The sequence below is a fragment of the Acomys minous genome (assembly GCF_964271855.1).
Source record: "Acomys minous genome assembly, chromosome: 11".
Lineage (NCBI taxonomy): Eukaryota > Metazoa > Chordata > Mammalia > Rodentia > Muridae > Acomys > Acomys minous.
This window is the reverse complement of record NC_140492.1, coordinates 80,156,804-80,179,585: the sequence shown is the minus strand read 5'-3', so window position 1 is coordinate 80,179,585 and position 22,782 is coordinate 80,156,804. Positions and strand designations below refer to the sequence as shown.

General features: G+C 41.2%; 1 protein-coding gene across 2 annotated transcripts in view; it reads right to left on the bottom strand.

The window, feature by feature from the left end:
* KIAA0825 overlaps positions 1-22,782 on the bottom strand; it is a 410,640-nt gene that overhangs the window by 65,594 nt on the left and 322,264 nt on the right. The gene's annotated exons all lie outside the window — the stretch shown is intronic.

The window sequence follows — 22,782 nt, the reverse complement described above, 5'->3', positions numbered from 1 at the left end:
AGGAAGAAAGAATGAATGAACCCAGAGTGTAAAAGCATCTTTTGTTGGCCTGAAGTGACTATCGTCTCAGAGGCTTGCATCTTCTATCTGCTAACCTAAGACTAGCCCTAAAGACTTCTGTATTTCACACTATCTAATCTTAATAGTTTTTGTTACAGAAATATGAATATTTTCTAATGGAAGGCATTTAAAAATGTCTTAGTTAAAGATTTAACTCGAAGAAAAGAGCTCTTTTAGAATCATCCCAACATCTATCAGGTGGTATTATTTTTCTAATAGTCTTTCACTATATCCTTCATATTCAAAAGAGCTTATGTCCAACCTATAATCATTTTCTCCTAATTAGAGTAAATCATAGTTAATTATTCAAAATCATTCCTTTTCAAAATCAAACCCATTTTTGTCATGACACTAAAAATATACAAATAAAATATTATCAGAATGCAAATTTCTATAAAAAAAAAGAGGTTATCTTCTTTATTTTCTTTAAATAAGTATTAAACTCTTTCTCTGCCAGCAAAGCTTCCACGGTTTTCTACTTCAATTAGCTTCGACCCAAGAAGGGCAAACTTGTTTTCGAGGCGATAACTATAAATGTCCTCGATAATTTTCTAAAGACTAGTTATTGACTGTACCGAAGTAAATCGTTTGCTCTCGTCTTCAGGAAGAGTTACACAGCAACAAGGCTAAGTGGTGCCTGAAGGCTAACAGTAAACACAGTACCTCACGAACCTGGGATGTACTCTGCAAGGGCTGTAGGCTCTCTCTGGTCCTCTGTTGACTGAGCCCCCTTCCAGGGTTGTCCCAGATTCATGTGGCTTGTGTGGTTCCTCTCCCGTTTGTTTGTTTAATAAAGCCACAGTCCTTTCCCAGTCTCTAAGCCAGGGCCATGTTTCACCTCCTTCTCACCTCCACAAGACCTAGCTCCCTTTCCTAGGAGCAAGAGCTGATCATTTGCCTAAAGGTGCTTTATACATACTTGCTCTGCCTCACAATGTTTTTACATTATGTTTATTGAGCGTCCCCACTGTTAAAGCCCTCAGCTGCCTCATCATCTGCTGGGAGAGGCAAAGTGAGATACCAACTCTGCGTGGCACAAACAATCCCACTAGATTCAAATGAACAGATAAGATTAAAGGTCAGAGTATATAAACAAGGGCGTGGGAAGCATTGTTAGAAATGAAAGACACTTCTGGGACTCAGAACAGAGGAGGAGGAGGAGAAAAAAAAACATGTATCAGAAATGCTGGTATATTGCTGGAAGGAAAAAAAAAGCTGTTCCAAGTTTAACTAGGACTAAACATAATCTGGTTCTTCATCTTTAATGAACAGTTTTCAACTTTGTTTGCTGCCTGCTATGAACTGGCTGTTTGTGTCCCATCTCGAGTTCATGTTGCGATCCTAACTGCCAATTTCAGGTTAGGAAATATGGCCTTTGGGCAAGGTCCCCAAGAGTGGGCATAATACCTTTATATGGAGAGGCATGAAAGCTTGCTGTCTGGGAGGACAAAACTGGACGATGGCCATCTGTGAATGAGAAAGTCGGCCCTCTCTGACACCAGATTGCTGACACCTTGGTCTTGGATATTCCAGCCTCCAGAACTGTGAGAAATTGATGTGTGTTGTTTGAGCCACCTGCCCATGGTAATTTATCACAGCAACCTGAATTAAGACATCCTCTTAAAGTGGGAATTTAGTTAAATATTTAAAACAACAATAAGTAATCAGAAAATATTACTTAAGGATTTTAAAACAGCAGTGACACAAACTACAAGGAGAAAAGATAAATCAAGTGTCCTTTGTATAATGAATAAATCTGTCTTCATTTCGCCAGCATGACTTGGAATGCCTTGGCACAGTAGACCAGCCCTAACCCAAATACAGCTTTTGGCCTTGGGGTATCATTTCAATATTATCCTCTCTTGCTAGATTTGTACCTTTGGGCACTTTGAATAGATATTAAGTTTTATTAAGGCATATATTCTATGACTTTAAGTGCCTAAATAATATGAAACAGAAGACAGAAAATAGTCTTGGCCCTTCCTGCACCTCAGAGGAAATCACTAAATACACGATCTGTTTCTTCTAGTATTAGTCCTCATATTTCTGAATGTTCTATACCAATAAACCCTAACTCATCAGTTTTAGATATTGTATGTGACCCTTTGATCTGCTGTGGGACCATACAGATTTGAGAACAGGTGACCTTAGTTCTCGCAGGGGCTCAGGCATCCTTCAACCTTCTCCTCTGCCCTAAGCCATGGACCTTGTCTTCATAGTGCCAAGCAGCTGTCTTCTCAGAAGCTCTATACAGTGGTTTCCTACATTATCAGTGGCCACAAACTAAGTCTCAGGCCCATATCTAGACATTACAGAATTTGGGAAAATGAGAAGCTCATCTTCATGAAAGAGCTCAGATGAAAAAGGTACTTACATGAACCTTCCATCAGTGCATCCTAAAAATGTTATTAAAAGAGCTATATCCCAGATACTGTATGAATATTTCATCCCATCAAAAGTACATCAGAATGCCTTTTAATACATATGTATCTTTGTTCATGCATGGTGCCAAAGTAAACCCTGCACACATGGAATTGGCTGTTCACCCAAGTTGATGGTGATGGCTTTGTTATACTTGCTAATTTTATCTATGGAAAATATTGTGGGATTTTTTAAAGGGCATTATCCCTATTATCTGGATTATTGAAATGTACTTGAAAATGCTACTCTAATTTCTTGCATTTTCTCTTTTGCTACTTTATTTTTGTTTGTTCTTTTGGTGAAGTTGGGATTAAACCAAGGGTCTACTGCATGCTTGCAAGGGCTCTGCCACTGAGCCAGCCCACAATCCTGGAACACTGAGCCAGCCCACAGTGAACCAGCCCATAATCCTAGGGCATTGAGTCAGCTCAAAGTCCTAGAGCACCGAGTCAGTCGACAGCCCCAGAGTACCGAGTCAGTCGACAGTCCTAGAGCACTGAGTCAGTCCACAGTCCTAGAGCACCGAGTCAGTCCACAGTCCTAGAGCACTGAGTCAGTTGACAGCCCCAGAGCACCGAGTCAGTCGACAGTCCTAGAGCACCGAGTCAGTCCACAGTCCTAGAGCACTGAGTCAGTCCACAGTCCTAGAGTGCCAAGTCAGCTCAAAGTCCTAGAGCACCAAGTCAGTCGACAGTCCTAGAGCACTGAGTCAGTCGACAGTCCTAGAGCACTGAGTCAGTCGACAGTTCTAGAGCACCGAGTCAGTTGACAGTCCTAGAGCACTGAGTCAGTCGACAGTCCTAGAGCACCGAGTCAGTCGACAGTCCTAGAGCACTGAGTCAGTCCACAGTCCTAGAGCACTGAGTCAGTCGACAGTCCTAGAGCACCGAGTCAGTTGACAGCCCCAGAGTACCGAGTCAGTCGACAGTCCTAGAGCACTGAGTCAGTCCACAGTCCTAGAGTGCCAAGTCAGCTCAAAGTCCTAGAGCACCGAGTCAGTCGACAGTCCTAGAGCACCGAGTCAGTCGACAGTTCTAGAGCACCGAGTCAGTCCACAATCCTAGAGCACCGAGTCAGTTGACAGTCCTAGAGCACCGAGTCAGTCCACAGTCCTAGAGCACTGAGTCAGTCCACAGTCCTAGAGTGCCAAGTCAGCTCAAAGTCCTAGAGCACCGAGTCAGTAGACAGTCCTAGAGCACCGAGTCAGTCCACAGTCCTAGAGCGACAAGTCAGTCGACAGTCCTAGAGCACTGAGTCAGTCCACAGTACTAGAGCACTGAGTCAGTCCACAGTCCTAGAGCACCGAGTCAGCCCACAGTCCTAGAGTACCGAGTCAGTCCACAGTCCTAGAGCACCGAGTCAGTTGACAGTCCTAGAGCACCGAGTCAGCCCACAGTCCTAGAGCATCGAGTCAGTCCACAGTCCTAGAGCACTGAGTCAGTCCACAGTCCTAGAGCACTGAGTCAGTCCACAGTCCTAGAGTGCCAAGTCAGCTCACAGTTCTCTAGAACTGAGGTAGTCCATTGTTTTTCTTTCTGAATTTATAGCAAAATTTGTCATTTTAAATTCTATTTACTTTTAAGGGTCTCACTTTTTTAATTTCACTTAGATACTCCCTTATTTATGCATATGCAATTATTTTCCTTGAATATCCTCATTGTACATGGTCTTGGTACACTTGAGCATTTTCATGCAAGCATATATTATATATTGAGTTTCTCCTTTTCTCTCTGTGTTATCCTTTGTCCTTCTTCTCAATAGTTCCCTTCATTTCACTACACAGCACTGAGTCAGCCCACAGACTGTCACACCATATACATGCATTTTTATCTATCTCTATAAAATCTCAAAACCACAAATAAGAGAAACACAGAGTCTGTTTCTCTGAGGCTGGCCTACTTCACTTAATGTAATTATCTCCAATTGCCCCCATTTTCCTGCAGACAACGTGACTTTGCTCTTCTGTTTGGCTTACTGATGTCCACGGTGTATATTTAGCACATTAAAAAAAAAAACCATTCCTCTGTTGCTGGGCACCTAGTTTGGTTCTGCAATGTATCTGTTGTGAATAGTGCTACGGTAGACATTGATGTGCAAATATCTCTGTGATGTGTTGACATGGCGTCCTTTGGGTAAATGCCCACAAGTGGTAAATGATTGGGTAATAAGGCAGATCTGTTCTTACTCTTCTGATAAACCCTCATATTGATTTCTAAAGTGCTGGATCACTTTGCATCCTCACTAGCAGTGTATAAGGACTTCCTTCTGTCTATATCACTGTCTGAATACTTTTTTAAAAAAAAGACTGCAATCCTAAATGAGGAGAGATTAAATATCAGTATATTTTTATTTTAATTTCATTGATGGCTATTGAGGCTGAATCTTCTTTTTCTCATATTTTTTTTTGAGACAGAGTCTTATCTACAGATTGTTCCATCTTAGCCAGTATCCATTTTATTAACTACTTATTTTTATTTTATGTGTACGAGTGTTTAATCCTAAAAATATCTGTGAGTACCATGTGCATGGCCATCGCTTATTGTGGCTAGAAGTCTTTGTTGGGGTTTTCCCTGGACCTGGGGTCACAGATGATTGTGAGTCACCTAACGTGGATGCTGCAAACTGAATCCAGGTCCTTTATCAAAGCAGCAAGTGCTAGTTTTAACTCTCTGAGAACTTATTAAGGCTTAGTATTTTTCCAGTGTTTTCTTCTGGCATCAAAGGCAGAGACACCTCCAGATTCATAAATGTATTTTTTCCTTTTTTATTTCATAAATGTATTATTAGAGAAAATACAACTCTAATTCCTATGGGATTTAATTTTTTATTGATTATTTTTTTTCTTTACTGATTTGTCTTGTCCATGGTAGAAATTTACCTCCCAAAATTTAGGCAATTGTAGGCTACCAACTTATATTTAAATCCAGAGGCACTGCCTGCTCTCCGGTCAGCATGTCCTTACATGCTGGGTTGGGCAGAAGAGCCTGTCCCCTGGAGGGATGTGGGCTTTTGTCTGCTAACGCAGTATAGTGTATGAGATAGCTCTGTGAACATGTTTGGCTTCTTCAGGAAGATCTCTCACTGGGAGGGATCCAGTGGCCATTAGATGCGATTGTAAGGAAGGAGTGCAACCTCACTGTTTTTGCTTGAGGTTCCAGGGGTCACCCTCTCAGTCTTCCATGATCCTGTTTGAACCTCCTCTGGAGAATGAAGTCCCTATGTACTGTGAAGGTTGCAGCTCTGAACTCAAAAACGCCCAACGTGACTCTTCTTCCCAAGACAGCCGATGAGTAGTCTTGTTATATTGGATGAATCCCCCGACCTGCGTCACATGGCTCTTTCGTGGATGACTTCCTCCACTCTTTTACTTATTTTACATTTTCCAGGTAGCTGGCATCTCTCAATATTGGTGTCCTTTCTCTAACTTCTTTTTTGTTCGTAATCAAGTTCCTTTATCAAAACACCTTTGCTGGCATGTTTTGAGAATTTGGAAGGATGGGCCGTGACTAACAACATGCCATATTTAACAAACAATTCTCAGTGAAACTTTAATGATTATTCAAATACATGCAAATGTATGTGTGTGCTCCCTAGAGTTTCTTATAAAGCTGCTTAAGTCTCCTGAGTTTCGTGAAACACTTAGGAAGCATGACACGCGCTGTGCAGTGAGCCTCATCTGCCCATCTCTGTCAACTCTTCCTACACCCGTCCTAATATTTTCGCTGCTATATACAGCATAAAGGATTAGTATTTTTTACTTGTTTTGAATTAGTCTAGACTGAAAAAGCCTCTAAGCAGACACTCATGCTACAAAGCCACAGGTGTTCAGAAGAACGGGATAACGAGAAGGAAAACCGTCCACCAGAAAACTGCAACTGTTTCCAGACAGAAATAAAGCCAGAAAAGAGCCTTTCTTCACTCCATCCCACAGTAAATACCGCCATAAAAGATTCTCAAAGTTTTCTACACAAGGTGTTATAGCTTCTGGCACCATGACGCAAAGCTGCACAGTCTTTATTTCTTTAAAAGGGGGAAATCATTCTTTTAACATAAAAAAATCATAACCTGAATTTGTGCCATATGTGTCTCCGTGGGTCTTCAAGGTACATCATTGTGCTGAGTGAAATTGTTCCATATAGACGCATTTCTCAGCTAAATGACAGAATACGTTTACACAAACAGCAGAATGGAATGTCTTCAGTGCGCATAGCTGTAAATATAGACCCTCATTCTGGGCCCACAGAAGCCCTCGTGTCTTTCATATTTGAGAGACTACATGGGAGGCTGCACAGTGTTTTCAAGGCGGCTATGTCTTTTAAAAAGTAATAAGACAGTTAAGAAAACTATTGGTATTAGTTTGAGTTCTGAGACTCAGTGGATGTGCAAAGAAGCAAGTAGAAACACATTTTAATTCAAAACAGAAGAATGCTTGAAAATCTAATGATGGAATACTTTAAAATATAAATACTTGGCAGTTTGGGATATGAAATGGTTCAGCTGGTAAGATGCTTGGCACACAAGCCTATTTGGACAGATGAGCTCCAGTTTCAGTAAGAGACCGTCTCAAAAAACAATGTAGAAAATGACAAGAAAACAACCCAATGCTTGCTCCTATCACATGCACAAGCAGACCCCAACACACGCATGCATGCATGCACATGCACACAATGTGATGGTTAGTATAACACACATGCATGCACACACACGCACACAGTGTGATGGTTAGTGTCACATACATGCATGCATGCACATGCACACAGTGTGATGGTTAGTGTAACACACATGCATGCACACACACGCACACAGTGTGATGGTTAGTGTCACATACATGCATGCACGCACATGCACACAGTGTGATGGTTAGTGTAACACACATGCATGCACACACATGCACACAGTGTGATGGTTAGTGTCACATACATGCATGCATGCACATGCACACAGTGTGATGGTTAGTGTCACACACATGCACGCACATGCACACAGTGTGATGGTTAGTGTCACATACATGCATGCATGTACATGCACACAGTGTGATGGTTAGTGTCATACACATGCACGCACATGCACACAGTGTGATGGTTAGTGTAACACACATGCACACAGTGTGATGGTTACTGTCAACAACTCAGCAGCATCTAGAATCCTCTGGAAGATAAGCCTCCTAGTATGCCCATAGGATTTACTTGTTATATTTTAAAAATTTGTTCACTTTACATCCTGGTTGCAGCCCTTCCTTCATCACCTTCTGGTCTCATCCTCTCCCCCTCATCCCCACTCCCCTAGTCCTCAGAAAAGGGGAATCCCTCCTCCCCTAACATCTGACCTCAGCCTATCAAGTCTCATCTGGACTGCCTGCATCCTCTTCCTCTGTGGGCTGGCAAGGCTGCCCAGCCAGGGGGAAGTGATCAACAAGTGGGGACCAGAGCGAGCCCATGTCAGAAGTGGTCCCTACTCCCCATGTTATGGGATCCACAAGGAGACTGTGTTGCCTGTCTATTACATCTGAGCAGGTCTAGGTACCCACCATGCATGTTCCTTGGTTGGTGCATCATTCTCTGCAGTTCTCCCCTCCTCCACACAGATTTGTTGGCTCCATTGGTCTCCTTGTGATGTTCCTGTCCCCTCCAGGTCCTTCTATCCCCCAAATGTTCCACAAGACTCCCTCCACCCTGAAGTTTGGCTTGGAGTCCCAGCATCTGCTTGGATGCCCTGCTGGGTGGAGCCTGTCAGAGGACCTTTGTGCTAGGCCCCCGTCCTGTTCCTTCTCTTCAACCGCTTCCACTGTCTGTTCCCTTTGCTCCTCTGAATGAGATTTAAGCATTCTCCCTAAGGTCCTACTTATTATTTAGCTTCTTTAGGTCTGTGTATTATTGCGTGGTTATCCTGTATTACTTGGCTAATATCTGCTTATGAATGAGAACACACCATGCGTGTCTTTCTGGGTCTGGGTTACCTCACTCAGGATGATCTTTTCTAGTTCCATCCACTGGCCTGCAAATTTCAAGATTTCCTTGTTTTTAATAGCTGAGCAGTATCCCCTGTGTAAATGTACCACAGTTTCTTTAAGCAAATGGACCTAAGAAGCAAGCTGGAATAGCCAAGCTAGTATCTGCTTTATTGGTTTTATTAAGGATGAGAAGCCATGTCCAGGTGGCACTGGCTCTGACTGCAATGCAGGACTGTGGAAATGAAGAAAGGTAAACAATGCACATTTATCTCATTGTTTCCTGACTGGGCGTGAATGTGACCAGCTGCCTCAGACTCTTTCTTTGCCTTCATTGGCTTTTGTATTGTGAGTCAAAATAAATCTTTCCTGCCCTAAGGTGTGTGTGTGTGTGTGTGTGTGTGTGTGTGTGAGTGCGCGCATGTACTCAATTTTCTGAAGGTGGAGATACAGGCAATCACTAGCCACCTGACAAGGGTCCTGGGAACTAAACTTAGATCCTCTATAAGAGCAGTACAGCAGCACACACTTAAGCAGTAGGCCGTCTCTCCAGGCTGCTTTTGTCATGGTGTTTCATCTTAACAACAGAGAAAGAAACCAAAACATACACACATGTCACACACACACACACACACACCATACCCGTAACATGACTTCTTTAGAATCTTGAAAACTGCTTTCCCTATGTAACTCTGGAAACTGTTACTATTTTGTTTTTATATTTAAAATATTGCTGCATTTTCACTACTTATTTGGAAGGATATTCAAAATGCTCAACATTTCGTCGAATTTTGTTATTTAGATAAAAACAGTAAGGCTGAATAAATGCCCACTTATGGACAAGATATATTATATAATTTGGGACATCTGTTCCATGAAATATATTGTTGCCATTTCACATAAGACGACAAAGCGTACACTTTCAGTTGGGATGTGGTGACATTTTTTTTTTCCTCATCCAGCAGTAGCTTGGGTTCCGTATCTGGCAAGCTGTTTGCTTCCTGACAGGAACAGAGGAACCTCAATATCAAAGGTCCCATTGCTCTCTCAGGAGCAGCTTAGAGCACTAAAGCCAGTAGGCAAGGCTCCCAGTTTCACCAAGGGAGGTGGAAATTTGTTTTCTACTACGTGTTACAGTGTAGCTCTTTTTAACAGGAGATCGCTGGTGTCAGATGGCAGTGGAAGCCCGGGAGTTCCAAAGGTCTGGGATGATACCAAAAGTGCTATAGTTCTTTATTAAGCTGCTGGGCTAAGCATGGCAGAGGATGGGGGTGGATGCCTGAAGGCAGGTCTGGTGAGACGCAGGCCCCGTGGGTGCTTTGCCAGCTGTCAGCAGTGATGGAGTGGGCTTCAGCGGCTGCCAAGGCAGTCCCGCCATTGCTGCCTGACCAGGAGTCAAGTGTCCAACAGCAATTCTTCCTCAGACCAGAATAAATGATGAGACCCAGATGGCCGTGGTGGAGGAGTGGAGAGAGCAAGAAAGCCTTTTTTCCCCTCAGTCAGAGACCTTATAAGCCTTGGGCAGTGGGAAGGTTTAGAGAGTGAACGTGTTTGATTTGCTGGGGCTGGGGGTACCAGGGATACTTAATCTACATGTAACAATACAGCCCTAGCATGAGAAGGGAAAAGCAGTACTTAATTATCCCATGGGTGGGGGAAAATCTCCAGGTATGTTAAAGACTACTGGTTGAAAGTAAAGACACCAAGGCATCTTATTAGCATGGGGGTGAGGGTTATCTCCAGGAATCCCCAGGTGCTTGCTGAAGAGGTTTCTTACCTGGAAAGGGTCAGGCCTGTAATCTTTCCTGAGGGCTATGTGACACTCCTAAGGGGACCCGGGGATTCCCAGATCTGGTGAAGAGGAGACCCTGCTGAGAAAGGGAGTTTGTCCTTTTGTCTTTTGTCTATTATTATTATTATTATTATTATTATTATTATTATTATTATTATTTTGGTTTTTTGAGACAGGGTTTCTCTGTGTAGCCTTGGCTGTCCTGGACTCACTTTGTAGATCAGGCTGGCCTCGACCTCACAGAGATCCACCTGCCTCTGCTGGGATTAAAGGTGTGTGGCACCACACCCAGTGGGGGTCTGTCCTTTTCTACTGAGCCCAGAGGCTTCCCGAAATGCCAGACCTGCACCTTACAGCAGGGCCACATGGTGACACTCACATGTCTGACTGAGGTACAGCTAAGACTCTGGAAACTGTGTGATTCTGGAAGCCTCTCTTGTGTTTTCTACATGCTGACGTCAAGACCTTAAGACATCCCTCCAACTTTTCGAAAGGAAACATTGCAAATAGACATCTATTATGAAATGAAAATATTTTTCTTTTTTAAATTTTATTTTATTAATTTATTCAGATTACATCTCAATTGTTATCCCATCACTTGCACCCTCCCGTTCCTCCCTCCCTCCTGCTTTCACCCTATTCACCTCCCCTACGTATATGACCGAGGGGGACCTCCTCCCCCACTATATGGTCATAGGCTATCGAGTCTCATCTTGGTACCCTGCTTATTCTTTCTCTGAGTGCCACCAGGCCTCCTTACCATGGGGAAGTAGTCAAATATGGGGCATCAGATCTCATGTCAGAGTCAGTCCCCACTCTCCACACAACTGTGGAGAATGCCCGGTCCATTGGCTAGATCTGAGTAGGGGTTCAATGTTTACTACTTGTATTGTCCTTGGTTGGTGCAGTGGTTTGAGCAGAACCCCTGAGGCCAGATCCACCTGTCACGATGTTCTTTTTGTAGGATTCTAGGACCCTCTGGATCCTTCTATTTCCCCATTCTCCTATATTTCTCTTACCTGGAGTCCCCGTAGGATGTCCTCATATCTATCTCAATCTCCTCATAAGTGAAGACTTTCATGGGGCATGCCTTTTGGGCTAGTGTCCAATTATAAGTGAATATATACCATGTGAGTCTTTCTGCTTCTGGGTTATTTAATGATATGATAAATATTAAAGACTGACTAAAGAAAATGAGCTGGGCCACCCACTTAAGGGTCGTATTACAGGCATGGGCTGGGGATGAGGATTTGACAAAAGGCCAATAAGAGTTGAGCTTGAGAACTCATCTGCTTTGGAAGCAGCAATCTGCCTTACTTAATGTGCCGTTATTCTCCATTTCCTTTCTGAGACCATATTTTCTTTTTGAAGTATAATTCCTACTGTTGGCCATTAAATTTGTTTTTCTTCTATCTTTTTGTTACTTCAAAGGAATTAAGGTCAGCTAATATATTTTCTTCTCTACATTTGAATCTGAGCCTGAACAATTTCCACTGAGGGCTCATGTGGAACTTCATTTTAGTTATGTTTTAATAAAGTCTTATTTGTATTGACTTTTGGGGCAGAATGGCTTTCCTAACTGACAAACTATGTGCGTTTACTTTTTTATGGAGGGATTTTAATTTAATATGATAGATTCAACTGTTGTTTTTCAGGTTTTATATGCATGCCTGGAAGCCTTTTAATAACTTGCAATAACAAACAAAATGAATGTGACTTTTAGGGTAGACACTCTTGTAATTGATATTTTTACCAACTCAAAGAGTTTATTTGTTTTTCTAGAAAGGAAAGTATATTCCTTCCAACCTTGGGGAATAAAAAGTAATGAGAATATAGTTGACTAAAATACTGTGAAAAATTCCATAGTTGCAGTAAAAAATTCATACAGATAAATTTGTGTGTGTGTGGTTCCTGTATAACTAAAAAAAAATAATGTTTTTTTTTCCTGAATCAATTCATTTGACTTTTCATGAAACTAGTTAGGGATCAAGGGGTGATAGATGGCTTTAAAATACTTTAACAAATAGTACTTAAGTTATGTTGTATTCAAATCTGGAATAGGAAATTATATTATTTTAACTTGCAAAATTATGTGTTGTTAATAATAAAGAATGGGATTTTGGACACAGAAGTGATTTTGATAAACAACAGAATTCTGCCTATGGCCTCAGAGAATGCAAGTGCAAGGAATATGAACATCTACAAATTAGCATGATATGACTATTCTCCTGGGTTGCATTTAAGAACAGTTTTGAAAAGGCCCAATGTTCTGAGCATTTTAAACATATTCCACTGAATCTAAGCAGCATCAGTCATAACTGATATCGACACTGTTCGCAAAGAAAAATATTGGGAACACTAGAATAGTAATGAAGTGATACTGAGCAATATTTTGAATGATAAACAATAATATTAATATGATATTGAGACAGACTTCTCAAAGGGGTAGGATCACACTTATGAAAACACAAGGGTACGGATTTGTCTATCACTTCTTATTTTGGAGCGTCTTAAAATTCTTGCGCATTAGCCAAAGGTCTTTAATTTTTATCAAGATGTCAAAATTCTGGTAACTTTGAAAGATCAGTTTGAAAAAGGTTTTACTTTTGGCTATAATTCTCATTTATGAGGCTGATGAGGTGCTGACCTGGCTGTTAGAGGAGTAGTTATAGCGGGAGAGAGTGAGTTAATAAGCAGGAGGCTGACAAATATGAGAATTTTAATAATTTGCTACAGTGATTAATGCTTTGTCGCTGCTCTTTAGAAACAAGAGATGTTTATTAAGTTGTACTAAAGCCTTAGAGAAAGAAAAATCACTGGGCACCAACTAAAATTCAGTGATCTTATTTCTATAAGTCTTCTCTCTCTGTCTGTCTCTCTCTCTGTGTCTCTCTCTCTGTGTCTCTCTCTGTCTCTCTCTGTGTCTCTCTGTGTCTGTCTCTGTCTCTCTCTGTCTCTCTCTCTCTCTCTCTCTCTCTCTCTCTCTCTCTCTCTCTCTCTCTCCCCATCCATCCATTATCTATCATCTATCTATCCATCCATGTGTAGTCCACAGAATTCCTGGATCACATCTTGTGAGATTACTGTAAGGAGTCAACCTACTGAAATGGTCCTGGTGTGATGGATACACTAAAGAGAATATATTACATCACGAAAGGGATTCGCATTTTTTTTTTTTTACCAAACACAAGAAACAAACCAATGATCTACCATCGAATGAATGCATAAGTAACATATGGCATGTTTTGGTAAAGGATAATTTTAGACTTAAAAAGGAAATTTTCATGCATGCTACAGCATGGATGAACTTTAAAAGGATAGTACAAAGTGCAATAAGCCATATACAAGGTGACAAATGCTGTGTGTTGCCTGAAGTAGTCTAACCCGCAGCAACGTAAAGTAGAGTAGTGAGTGCCAGAGGCTGGGGTTAGAAGGTAGGGTGAATCATGGCTTTAATGCATGTTTTCAGTATACAATGAGTTGAAAGCTCTGGGGATACAGAGCGATGTTGCACAACAATGTGAACGCAGTTTATACCACTGAACAAGAGACAAAAATGATTACAGTGGTAAATTTCATGTTGTCTGTGTTATCCCCTGATTAAAAATGAATGACACTTAATAAGCCATGTCTCATGAAAACAGTGTTGGTTACCTCTCTATTGAGGTGCCAAAAGGCACCCAAAGCAACATAAGCTATTGTGATTGTGCTTGGTTGTTCACCATTACTAGGTGATAAGGCCCTATTGCTGATAACGACACTGAATTTAGATGTGGGCACAGAGAAATAAACTGTGAATTGCCCAGGAAACTCTTCACTCCTCTGCACTGACATAGTTCCAGAGGGTGCTATGTAGGTTGCTGTGAGAGAAAAATAAAACATACAATGTTCTTACCAAGCCTTGAACCTTGTAATATAATACTGACTATCTGACAAGATGTGCCCACTGGTGCAATAGTGGCATGGTGGTTAAGGGGCTAACCACTCATTTTCTTATTGGGTATCAGGCCTGCTCCACAGTAGGGATTTCATGCTTAATATTGTATACCTGGTCAAAAAAAAAACATGTCTTGGGAGATCATAGGCTCCAAGGAGAAGCCTATTGTTATTGTTTTGAAATAGTCATGATGTTGGAATACATTCTCAGGGTGGTTTATACCCATAGATTTGTGCATAAACTGTGGTCAGGGAAACCTCTGTTTTTGCGGAGTAGTTAATACAGAGATTTACAACTGATCAAAGTGCTGAGTACAAATAACTCTCTCAGTGCTCAGCTGTATTACACATCTATATTAACCTTCCACAGCCAAGATCAGGGAGCGTCATGAAAGGGGAAGCAGAAAGAAGAGGGAAGACAGCTATAAAATGCTGACTTTTGGGCATGATGTGCTATTGCATGCATCAGCCCAGCCGCTGAGGTTAACTACATGAGACCGATACAACATTGGCCAACATTTCAGCATGTGTAGGGAAGGATCTTTGATGTTCCACACTTAGCTGTGCAGTTCCTGGCAGTTGATGGCTCCGCTGGATGGGAGACTTTCTCTCCTTTGAGGTAGTGTCTTAAATCCCATGTTTATAAGGACAATACTAACTGGACTCAAGACTTGTTAATAGCAGCAACAAAGAAGGCATGATATTTGAGAAAGAGGAAATGAAGACACTGGAAGGTGACAAATGGGGGTACTAGAATATGGACGTGCTCAATTTACATTGTATAAAGCCATGAAACTCTCAAGGGGAAGAAAATACCTCAAGACAACTGGCTGGAATATTCTACATTTGATGGAAAAGTGAACCAGATCCTTTCATTACAAATCCACACTAACAATGAAATTATACATTGAAAAACAAATGTATTAAGAGAAACTTTGCCTTCATGCCCTACATACTGCAGAAACAAAGCAAAACACAGCAAAAAGGAAAAGACAAGTGCAAAGCTGCAGTGAGTGTGTAAGCTTGGTGTATTTGAAGAAAAAAAAAAACAGAGTTAGAAAGGAAGTTGTGGAGGATGGGACTGAAGCATTCCCCAAATACTCTAGAATGTACTGAGCATTTTCCTTTGAATTCTCTTTGTGTATTTTCCCTTTTACACACTGGGCTGAGTAGCATCCAGCCAATCATACATTGGCTCATTTTGGGTACAGCACATACTGTTATAATGGGCACTTGGCTTTACAAAGTAACAGACCTCTTTGTGTTTTCCATGACCATGAAAGGTTTTGCACATAATAGGTATACTTCCTGTATGATAATGATAGAACCCAATTGTACAAACTAACCTTCCTAACAAAAATAGGATACACTTCAGACTTACAGAGCAAAGTAGGGAGTGACCCTGAAGATTAGTTCATCATAGCAATGGTGTTTTGAAAACAGGATGTGAGGACATAATCCATGTTTATGTCAATATTTAGTGGATTCATTAACATTGCTGGCACTCACTAACAGTTCATAGGAACATGTTGAGCGTATGCCTTAGAATCATGCATGTCATTGTATGCAAAGCTTTCCTCAAAAAAAAAAGAGTCTAGAATAAATTGGGGAAAGTACACTGAAGGATGCAACTCATTTAAAATAAATAACAATAACCGTTTGAAATACATGAAGAGGGATTAGTATGTGTACAAGCAAGTAAAGACAAATGGTACAATCAGAACGTTGGTGAATTTGGTATATTATGTAAAACAGTGTTATATTTTCTGTCTAAGTTTTTCATAATACCACATGGAGATTATTAATATAATAACATGACTTTTAGAAGTGCTCTAGAGGATAGAGCAATCAATTTAACTTCCTTTTGAGTTCATAAGTTAAAAATTTTGGTTACAATTTCCAAATAGTGGTCATATCTCTGACATAAGTTTCTTATCTATAAAATTCAGAATATAAAATACTAAATCATTAAAATTACAGTGTTCAGTGAAGCTTGGAAGTAACCAATTTGAGCATTACCTATTTCTTATTAGGCAGTTGGTCTTTATCTTAGGATTTTGCCTGGAACAACACCAAGACCCAGAATACTGTAGCTGCTTCTGTGCATCTCTCTATCACTGCACTGCCATCCCCCTTTTCCCAATCTCTCTCTCTCTCTCTCTGTTTCTGTAGAGAACTGTAGAGCTTGGGCAAGCATGGCATCTAAATGGGGTTTATCAGCATCAATGTGAGGTTAAAACTAGATTTGCTATTTTTTTACAATGAAATGTCTAGGGGTGATTTGTCACTATAACATAAAGATGACCAGTTTTTCTCAAATTCCATGTCTCTTGAGTTCTACCTTTTTATCGTTTATCACCCTGCACAAAACTGAAGTCCAAGCATATTAAAGACCTTAATAAAAAACCAGACACACTAAATCTGTTAGAAGAAAAACTGGGGAGGAGCCTTGAACTCATTGGCACAAGAGACAACTTCCTGAACAGAACACTAACAGCTTAGGCTCTAAGATCAATAATTAATATATGGGACCTTATGAAACTGAAAAGCTTCTGTAAGGTAAAAGACACTGTCAACAAAACAAAATGACAGCTTACAGCCTGGGAAAAGATCTTCACCAACCCTAGATCTGACAGAGGCCTAATATCTAAAATACATAAAGAATTCAAAAAGGTAAACATCATCAAACCAAATAATCTGATCAAAAAAATGGGGCACAGAACTAAACAGAGAATTCTCAAAAGAGGAATATCGAACGGCCAAGAAACACTTAAAGAAATGCTCAATGTCCCTAGTCATCAGGGAAATTCAAATGAAAACAGCTCTGAGAGTCTACCTTACACCCCCCTCAGAATGGCTAAGATCAAAAATTCAAGTGACAGTACATGCTAGCAAGGATGTGGAGCAAGGTGAATGCTCTTTCATTGCTGGTGGGAGTGTGAATTTGTACAACTACTAATTTGTACAACACCTGTCTCTCAACAGAAGAATGGATAAAGGAACTGTGCTACATTTACACAATGGAATACTATTCAGCTATTTAAAAACATGGAAATCTTGAAATTTTCAGGCAAAAGGATGGAACTAGAAATCATCATCCTGACTGAGGTAACCCAGATCCAGAAAGATAGATACTCATGGTATATACTCACTTATAAGCAGATTAGCCACATAATACAGGATAACCACACTACAATACACAGACCTATAGACGCAAAATAACAAGGAGGACCTTAGGGAGGATGCTTATTTCTCATTCAGAAGGGCAAATAGAATAGACAGTGGAAGCAGTTGAAGAGAAGGAACAGGACAGGAGCGTGCCGTAGATGCCCTCTGAAAGATTCCACCCAGCGGGGGACAGAAGCAAATTTTCAGACAGCCAAATTTTGGGGTGGAGAGTAGGGAGTCTTACGGAAGAGTTGGGGATAGAAGGACCTGGGGGAGATAGGAGCTCCACAAGAAGACCAATGGAGCCAACAAATATGGATGGCTGCAGAGACTGATGCACCAAGCAGGGACCATGCATGATGAGGACCTAGACCCCCTGCTCCAATGCAGTACACAGACAACACAGTCTCCTTATGGGTCCCCTAACATGGGGAGTAGGGGCTACTTCTGACATGGACTCTGGTGCCCACACATTGATCACTTCCCCCTGGTGGGGCGCCTTTGCCAGGCCACAGAGGAAGAGGATGCAGGAAGTCCAGAGGAGACTTGATAGGCTGGGGTCAGATGATAGGGGAGGAGGGCTCCCCCATTTTGAGGTCTAAAGGTAGGGGAGAGGGAGGGTGGGACGGGGAGGAGACAAGGGAAGGGGCTACAATTGGGGTGTAAAATAAAATAAAATTAAAATCAAAAAAGAAAGTCTATAGTTTATTTTACAATGCATTCCTTTACTAAGTGATGAACTGTTCTTTTAGAATAACAATGCACACTCTTTCATGAATTATCTTCTAATTTAATAAAATGAGTGGAATGCTGTAAGAAATGTGTTTAAAAGTTTCACTTTGTATTGGAGACAGATAGCACATTTGACTTGAAGATGCAGTATAAAAAAAAGCATATCTATAGCATCACCTGGAACAATCTATGGAAAAGGGTCTTAAATATTAAGTCACCAGAAGCAAGAAAGTAATTTTGTTTCAGTGTTTTGTACATTTATTTATTTGTTTGTTTAGTGTGTGTGTGTGTGTGTGTGTGTGTGTGTGTGTATGCATTCGAGTGCACACACTGTGTGTTAAGAGTGCTTTTGTGGCAGTCAGACAGCTTGCCGGAGACAGTTCTCTCTGGAAGATCTAAGCTTTAAATGTCTACTTATGAGTGGATAAGTCTGAGAACATGTTCAGAACTGCACACAAGGGACCAGGTTTCATGCAGCTCATGACATTTTTTACAGGAGCATGTGGAGAAGTCTTCTGTTCTCAGGATTGACCGCGGGTTGGGAATGCACCTCACTAGCAGAATGTTTGTGTTACGGTCACAACATTCTGAGTTCGAGCCTTAGCACCCTTAAAAAAAGAATCACACACATCTGCCACCCTAACAGGAAGCATTTCGCTTATGTTTCCAGGCTTGGAATAGTCCTGCTAGGAGGCACCTCGCTGAGAGAGAAGACGTACTGGTGGCTGTCCGGCTACGCTGAGGTATACTGCACTGCCATTCTGCGACTGCCTTCCTTGCCTGTTCTTCCACATGTGCCAGTGGAAGTTTTTGCTCTAGAAATTATACCTTAGAAAAGACACAAGTGACTGTAAGGGGCTGAGTTCCATTTCTCAAGACTTATCAACATGAAACAGTGCTATTGTCTGTTTCCTGAGCTACTGAATCAATAAAACATATGTGCCAACGCCTTAAAGAAGCAGCGACTCTTTAAATCGCCCTTTCTATTTACAATTACTTAATTACCTCATTTCCCCAAAAGTAAAGGTCATTAAAATCATCTTAAAGCTGGACTTAAATTTCAGAAGTAGCCTGTGAGTTGTACAGTCTCTAACTATGTTCCATTTAACACATTTAATGGATGTAAAGGCTCACGAGTGATGATATAAAGGATAATTTACGCTTGCAATGCATTTTTGTCCAATTAATAGATTGCCTGTGTGTTGCATATTTTGCATGACAAAGGAGCAGAATATTAAACTGCCATTCATAATGAAAATGCACTTTGCAAATTAAAAGTGCCGAAACAGAAATTTTTCACCCTGTTTAGGAAATAAACAGTCCTTAACCAATTAAACGGCATTGTAATAATTCTGTGATTTATTGCAAGTTGTTTAACTTTCAAAACTCGGCTAACCCATATTAAGGTCACAATCCATCATGTCTTGCTTGGAAAGCCAGCAAATAATGGCTGTTGTATTAGCTGCTTTTGATGACAGTATGAGAGAAGTATTAGCACTTGTCAACAAAACTGCTTACAACATAACATTAGCATGCATGGGCTGCTGTACCTATTTATTATTCTGGCAGCTTCACACATATTGTTACAAGCTTATAAAACATTTTGTCGGGTGGAAACCGAATGTACACTGTTTGGTTTTCTGATAGACTGGCAGCATAAATGTCTGGGCTGACTTAGTTTAGTTTAAGTGTAAATAGAGACACAAATTCTTCAACCTGTTCCCTTATTGATACTGAAAAGTGCTGAATTATTCAGCAACCAACTCTTCTGTTTGTGTCTATCACAGTTATCAATTACCCATCAGTCTTCTTGTCAAAACAGAATGGATTAATCTGGCTGAAAATAAGACAAATAAATGGATACTATAACAGGGGTGTGGGGTTGCCAGACTGTCAAAGGGAAATCCAGGCAGTGACATTTGCCGTCAAAAACGGGATCTCTGGATGAAGTGAGCAAATGATTCTCCTCTGAGCCAAGAATGCACTTAGCTCACCGTAAGTCAATTAATCTGCCTCCTTCGACTGCTGATGCATCAGCACGGAGGTAACACTTTGATTGCTGAAATCCCTGATGTTTAAGGGTTCTGGACATCCTTATTGTTTGGGAACAGCAGCAGTCATTCAGTTGCGCTCTCTCTCTCTCTCTCTCTCTCTCTCTCTCTCTCTCTCTCTCTCTCTCTCTCTCTCTCTCTCCTCTCTCCCTCCCTCCCCCCCTCTCTCTCTGTCTCTCTCTCTGTCTCTGTCTGTCTCTCTCTGTTAACAAGGGCCTGACTGCTAAATAAATGGGGCCATTTAACAGTGAAGTTATTGCTGGTAGCTTGGTGTCACTTCGTAGCGCTCAGCTGATGTGATACCAAATAACTCTTGTCACAGATGGCTGGTGGAACCCATCCAGCCTCCGCAAGGTCCATCCCTGCCTTCTTTCTCAAACATTTTATTTGGAAATCTTGTTTGGCAAATGTCCTGAGATGCTGCCTGGCTGTTCAAATGACGTATTTCCAACCTATCTCATTTGGCCCTTTCTTAAAAAAAAAAAAAAAAAAGAGCCCATAAAGTGCCTCTGATTTGGCATAAAAACTGCAGCCACAGACTGAAGTAAGTTTCAGGTTCCTCGCCAGAAACTCTGAAGAATTTTATCATAGATGCTTTCACACTGGACTGCTTTTACACAGTGAGCACTGACCTCTGAAGCCTCTGTAGCGGATAGCCCCACGTTGCCAGACGTTCCCATTTGTTCTCAGCTCCCCAGATACCACTCACCCTGACTACTGAAGAACTCTGTGCACTTAGCCTGTGGTGGTGGGGCAATGTAAGGAGAAAAGCTTGGCAAAAAGAGACCACCTTCCCCTGATAACAAATCAACATATTGCTTTTGAACAAAACATTCTTGTATTCAATATTCAAGGGATGTTATAAGGATTTTAAGCATTTTAAAAATGGAAACAAAACAAACAACCCTAAAATCCTTGTCTGCATTTCAGAAATTTGAGAGAGAGAAGTTAAATTCCAGGTACAACTCTTGGCATTATTCTAAAGACTTAGACTGAAAATCTCCATCACTCATTTCCAGAACATGACCTCAAATTTCCCCTCAGTGTTTCCCAGATCTTCAGCAGGAAAAGAAACATACTAATTGGGCTGGTTGCAACTCTCCTTTGCTAAGTCATCGTTTGCTTGGTACATATTCCCAGGACTCCCTAACAGAATACAGTTATTTAAGACATACACAAACAACACAATCTCTTGAAATAAGGTACCTTCTTGTTACCAGTTAACCGACTATCTCCTCACTGTACAAACTATTGGCTCGACATGTTTTAAAAGTCAATTTTAAAATGTTTTCTGCAACACCAGAAACCAGGTTGATTGAGGGTTGTACATAATGGGTTTACTTACAAATGCCAGGCACCATTTATTATTCTTGAACATGCTGATAAAGTCAGCCTTCTCAGACCCAACTTGTCTAATCTTGAGCCCTTTCTCCCCCCCTTGAGCTTCTTCTTGTTCTCCAAAGTCCTGGCCAGTTGTTACATCCTATAGTCCTAACCCGTAGAGCCTCTTTCCTGGTATCTCCTGTACCTTACTATGGCTGTAATAGTTTTGCGTTTGATGCTGATTCAGTCAGATATTGCTGCATGAACTGCGTACTCCCTTTATTTAATGGCATCTGGAGTGCCCAGCACCAGTGCTCTCCCTACCACCAATCTTCCCACTGTCCCTCCCACTCAGCCCTCAGCCCTCCCGCCATCTTGCTCACCCTCGAGATCTGTTTAGATGGCTTGTCCTTTACTGTGTTTCCTTCTTCTCTTGTGGTTTCTTACATCTTGGATTATATTCTATTCCCCCTTCTTATGTCCGGATAGAAATTCCACCTCTCTACTTAATAGCTGCGCCATTGTGGGCAAGTCGTAAAACCTACATAAGCACCCATTTCGCCTCTTAAATTTTGGGGGTATTGGCAATGGTTCTCAACCTGTGGGTCATGACCCCCTGTAGGCTGTAATGACGTTTTCACAGTGGTCACCTAAGACCAATGGAAAACAGATACTTACATTACTATTCATAACCTTAGCAAATTATAGTTATGAAGTAGCAACAAAAACAATCTTCGTGGTTGGTGGTTACTGCAACACGAGGATCTGTATTAAGAAGTCACAGCATTAGGAAGGTTAAGAGTCACTGGTCTACAGCGTGTAGGATTTAAAAAACTTGTATGAGTATTAGTGTAGTGTGTGTACACAGAAGGGACACTCATCAGGCCCCTGCGTGTTGTTATTTAAGGTCGAAACCTAGAAATATGATGTAACACTTGCATGTGATTCAGAGGGGCTTAAAATGACAACACCTAACCTTTAACCACTGGAGGTCAGGTAGGGTCCATCACTTTGGTCTGCAGCCAGCCATCGCTTCATCTCCTGGCCTTTAACACTTACTAAATTAGTTTTGTTTTTGTTTATTTTAAAGGTGGGAAATCAGAGAGTTACAAGTTTCTATCCTAGGCCTGTGGTCAAGAACACTGGCTTCTCTTTCAGACAACAACTCAGGTTTGATTCCTAGTACCCAAAGGTGGCTCCTAATCATTTGTAACAATAGATCCAGGGGATCTGACACCCTCTTATAGACTCTGGGGCACCAGGCACACATATAGTGCACAGACATACCTGATGGCAAACATCCAATCATATAAAATAAAAGTAAAAGAGGAACAAAGAAAAAAGTTTCCTGT